A 6,000-nucleotide genomic window follows, 5' to 3' on the forward strand; every position below is an offset into this window, starting at 1 on the left:
ACATAATTAATGTTATTTCGTAATATACATGCAAATTCGAAATAATGGGGCGTCATATAGTAGCAGTAGTAATAATCATGACCATCCTTGATACTGTTTATTAAGTATTAGAAGTAGAAGTAGAATTTGGTGAACTAGAATATAATATCATAATTAACCTATAGTAGATCACTGTTAACATAACATGATAAAACATCGCAGCGAAATCTATTGTGCATTATTGTCTATATATGTACATCTTTTTTTTTCATTAGAAGAACGTAGCACGTTTATTTAACTCTGCATGATGCATCTTAGCGAATTTCACAAGCACATCGAAGAAACCTTCGGTTGTGGGCTTTGTACAAACTTACTCCGAATACCTATTATTATTATTATTATTAGTTTATAAAAAAAACACTAAACGAAAAAATATTTTTGATTGTTAGTAGAGGCTTAATTGTGTCGCTCATTATTGCAGGTAAGGGGCAATTTCTCGGTAGTTGTTCATACGTCTGTAATTGGCTGAAACTATTTGCAAATATCAACGAAACAAAAATCTCGAATGTTCCTTCATTATGTGTTCCTCTTCCTAACTTAACTTAACAAATAGGAAGCATTATATAATTTAACTTAATGTCTAAGATTTTCGTATTTTATAACGTCGTGAAGTAATCTCTCGTTTTATGTTAGGGCGCAGGGTAACTTACATCGAAACACCAAAAAACAGAACTGTTTGTTAAATTATCTGAGGAATAGGCATCAGAGCATACCGTGTTGAAGAGACTCTGACTAGACCAATAATGAGAATACTGTAGATTCATAATCAGCACATAATGATGGATGTAACAACAATGGTCGGGATAAAAATAATCAGATAATTAGGATGGAAAATGCAGGGGTATCGGCCCCGAGTGACTTCAGCCTTTATAAATGAGTGTAAACAATCCACACGACTTTCTATAAACTACACACACACACACACTAAGTAATTGTTTATTTATGCTTCGTTAACAGTCGTAGCTTCCTTCAAGGTGCCAGGATACTTATATCCTCACTTAAAATCCGCTAACTATGACCCTAACGAGGTTTGTCGCATTATTGCATTATACACACGGGATTTTCGACGAGTGACTCTGTCCATAATAATGTCGAGGTGCATTCTCCGTCCGTTCTGCAGTGAAACGAAGTGATTAGCAGACCGTTCATTGGAGGAACTGTTAGCAATCAGCCACACAAAGGCGTTAGCATGATATGGATATGTATTTACAGTTTCCTTTGTCTACAGACTGACCGACGCTATGAAACGAAAAAAAACTTTAACAGTATTGCGTCTTTTCACTGTGTTGTCTTGTCTGGTTACGGATTAATAGATCTCTATAAAGCTTCTCTAAAACCCCCCCACCCACAAAAGTTCAGACTACGCTGAGGTACTATAGGCCTTTGTCAAGATTAAATTTTTATTGCGGAACTGATCCTTTTTAAAGTAGTCTACCGGAACTTCCGAATGCTCCAGCACGTGCCAGAAAAAATTCGTTTTCTTTCAGTCCGCAGCCCTGGCCACCCCACCAGGTACTTCGGCCTTTTTTTGCTATTCCGTAATGGGTTTGTTGCATCGCTGGCCTATAGTTTTTGATGGAAACTTCGAGAGAGTTATTAAACGTAGATGTACATATGAATGACATGCCTGATTTAATATTAATTTGTACAAGGACCTTTTTACGATACATAGTCGATGTGGAAAAATCGTTCTAGTTAAATCATATTACCGTAGGTCTACATATTTCCCGTACTACTATTTTTACGCGCTATTATCTGGATGTTCTTAGTTAAGGACAAAAGAGATTAAATCACCGCAGAAACTTATACAAGTGGTATCGGAGTACTGCTTCCATATCGGATCACTTGTCGAGAGAGGGAACCGTCATTTTTTTCTAACCTGTTAACGCTTGCTTCCTATTTTACTGGCAGTAAACATCAAGCGAATATGGCTAGTACCGTTATTCATCGTGTTTTGCTTTCTTAGGTCGGATTAGTTGTTATATTTGCAATAACTACACTCAATAAAGAAGTTCGTTTAGTATCCGGAGTTCTTGATTCAAATCAGTTGATCGTATTTTATAATATATAGAATACTGCCAATTACTCGGCTGGAAAGCTCATTTTTGAAGTATACTATTTCAGATATCAAACTATAGCACCTTTCCTGTTAGAAACAAATAGCGACGGTACGAACTTTACACCAACAACTATAAGCGGACATTTACGTGTATGCGAACTAAACGATTATCGTAAAGAACTGATACATCCGTATAAAGTAAATATTGATTAGAATGTAGGTAGATACGAACTGTACGTATTAGCAGACATTGTCAAAATATAGATGGACAGCCCCATTAGCATGAACCCTATCGATGAAACTTGCTCGTCGAAAAGCGGCCGTGCGTGCCGTGTTATCGCATAGCAGCAGGAGCAGCAACAAACTTACGCGACTCAGTTCCCGTCATTACCGATACCCTTTATTTGACGTCTTTATCGGCAAATACTAAGCAAATCTGGCGCGCGCGCAAATCAACATTTCTCAATAGAAAGCGAAAAAAAAGTATTGCCGCGCTAATAATCTTGTCGCCGCAGACTTCCAAGGTTTTTTCGTCGTTTTGGAAAGATACTAGTACGGCGTACAAAGTAAACAACACAAGTCGGACTAGCGAATGCATTTAATTTTGCCATAATTCTTTTTTCCACCTAAATTACACCCTGTATCTCTTCGAGTTGCACAAGGTAATGATATTTACATAAGTTCTACATTGTTATTATTATGGGTATTAGAAAAACAGAGACCGCGTACGATGCGGTCATTCGAAAATACCTCTCACCTACATAACGAACCTTTCGCAAATTGGCTAACACTGAATGTACAGCAGCTAAAGCTGTATTTCGGATGTGGTGGATATTCTATGATACGCGATATTGAGGTGATACGACATGAGAATTACCTCGTTCCGCTTCAAACACTACTACAAAAAATCAATAGAACAAAACAACATCGGATTAATTTCAGAGCTAATTAGTATTTATGTACGTTGCGTGCCTTCAGCTTATGCATAATTTAGAGCGAAAGATACATTTTTTTCTGTACTAAACTCTGCGTAGGAATATGTCAGAAGTGGTTCCAGCGAATTTCGTCTACATCAATGCCTTCTTAAATCATAACTAGGCTCAAGGAGCAGGCTTTTTAGAATTAATACCAACAAGAATCATGTTAGGCGGTGCTTTGTTAGGTAGCACAGTTTATCACACCATAACTGAGCGATGTATTAGATGCTTCTCGGCACTCGTACACGGTGCTACTTTGAATGTCGGATTGGAATCGTCCTGTTAACTGAGTGGCCGGCGCGTCTAAGGAGCCGTGCTCATCTTCCCCTCGACCTGCACTTAACTGTCGCCAACCAGAAAATGAAAGTAGTAACGCTTTATTGAGACCTAGAGCAGGCAAACGACTCATTATAGCACCACTACCTGAGGTAAGTCGAATACATGTATTGCACGATCTACAGAAGGGTTCTACGATTGAATCGCACTCACATGTCATACAAGGCGGTGATAGTTCAATAGTATAGGCAATCGGATGATGGACTATCGATATATTCAGTTTTTCGATGAGTCGTGTGATGATTAGAACGGCGAAGATAGGAATCACTGGTTTGATTTCCATCTTCACAGAAAAAAAAAAGATTATGGACGGATATACGTTTTGGAAACATTGCTCTGTCAGATATACTGTCAATGCATAGAAAAAGCTGAATAGTTACATTCCGGTCAGTCTATACGTAACACCACACAGAGCATCAGCTGTTGAATATTTGGTGTCGAAGTTCGCATCAAAAATTTTTCCCGCCACTAGAAAGAAGGCAAAGGCCGTTGAGATACTCAAATCAATATGGGTCAATTTGTTTAAACCCAAAAATATGATATAAAGATTTTAGGACTTCGTCATTTCCAGGAAGTTTTGATATGAACGGTGAAAACAACGGCTTTCATAGCCTATATAAAGATAGCACAGACTAAAAGCAGCAATAAAAAGGAAGCGAACATTATCGAAGGGTTTGCTGAAACTGTTTCGGCCTGTTTGTTCGAAAATAGACGGCCTAAACTCGCTTTTACGTGTGAATGGTGGTTTAGGAACGATATTAGCCAGTTCGGCACGAGCCGGCCCGAAGCTTGTGAACGATTAGCGAAAATTTCTCGCAAAAAACAGGTCTATATGCATGGAATTTACTTGTATTCCTCAGTTGCTTTCCTTCGTACAGTCCTAATATAATTTTTTAATTATTTGGTTCTGAAAAACTATATTGTATTGTGAAGTTTAAAAAACGTATGATGGTATCACCCCATGAGTCGAGTTAAGCACAAATGTGGCGAAAGTATCGTAGCAAGTTCACTTCGCACATGTCCCGTCAGATCCAATATAAACGACAGCGATCGGAAAAAAATTCTGACAAAGCCGACATCTTCACAGGTGACACTTGACCACTATCAGTTGGAAGGCATTCGACAACGAATTGGGGAAAGAAAAAAGTCAAAAAAACCATTTAGTTTTCATCCTTAGACAGAAATTGTATTGACGGCAGCTCCGGTTGATTCTGCCGCGGCCCATCCCAGCTTCACAGCAGTTCTAGTAGATGGGCATGTTTGTTGATCATTTGTCGTCTACCTGTGCAATGTATTGCCCATTTGGATGTCAAAAGATTCCACGCTTCCAGACCAGTTGCGACTAATTCCGTCCTCTAGCCCGTCGTTTCTTAGAATCAGTTGTCTATCTGAGGACTCTGCAGGTTTCCACTAACTTCGTACTGCGTATACCAATTAAAATTCATAGGTTTACTGGACGTTTCTATCGTTCTGGACGTTCTGTCGACGTAAGTGACGTCGACAGAGTGCTAGTCATAAACAAGCGGACAATAAGACTTTTGCGCTTCGATTCCCTTAAATATAGAGGAACGACCTGAAATCCCTATTCAGATAGGTACTGAAAAGACGAAGGCCATTCTGAGTCGCTGTCCGTTTTGTCGAATCCTCATATTTCTGTCAAAGATCATTTGCCTTACACACAGAATCAGGTAAAATATGCATAAAATATCATAGTTACTATAAGAGGCAAGCGGCGGGGCTGTGCTTGTGATCTATGCCCTAAGCAAACAATTTGAAGGGCCTCGTACTATAGCCTCCGCCTAGTCGATGTGCCGTCATAAGCCAACCGCCAGAATGGGTCTCGGCCAGCAGCTAATGTCTCGGAGGTTCTCTAACGAAAGACATCTATCTGTCTATCTATACCAACTGCACGAAGTTCGAAATTTTGGCGAAGCGCGAATATGTAGGTGTTTTAGCTGCAATTCTGAGTTCTACAAAAAACAAGCCTACGCCTTTAGCAACTATATAAAGAAATGTTGTTCAGAACCGCTGAAATTATTTTCAAAAGATTCAATAACTAATAGGTTGTGTGCCAAAATGTGGCACATTCATAAAATTTATCCGTTTGTTGAGGAAGGGTAACATTGAAGGATACATTTTCGCAAGAGCCGTGATTGGCACTCACAATGTAATCAAATAAGCATGAAGCAACTACTAAAATGGTAAGGGTACCTGTATTTTATACTGGCCAGCTTTTTAGTACTATCCCATCACGAATAGGTATGATAAAGCTTTACTGAAACTTTTACATAGTTTATTTCATCGAAAGTAGATCGTGTTAACAAAAGCTTACAGTTTTGTAAGAAAAGTCGGCTAGTTGACAGAACTTTAGAGGTTTTGGCTAACACTATACTCATATGTTGTGTTAGCAACAATGCTAAACGGTGGGTAATTTTACGATATAGTAATTAACTATTAGCCACTCCTTTTAGCCACACCCACAAGACATATTCTTGCTCGATTTCTGCTATTACAAAATGCGTTAAAGCTCGACAGATTTGTAAGCATTTCTCGTCTTTCTAGTTAGATAAGTTTTATCGAACAGATCTT

This window comes from Varroa destructor, unplaced genomic scaffold, assembly GCF_002443255.2.
Source record: "Varroa destructor unplaced genomic scaffold, Vdes_3.0 BEIS01000001.1, whole genome shotgun sequence".
NCBI classification, from domain to species: domain Eukaryota; kingdom Metazoa; phylum Arthropoda; class Arachnida; order Mesostigmata; family Varroidae; genus Varroa; species Varroa destructor.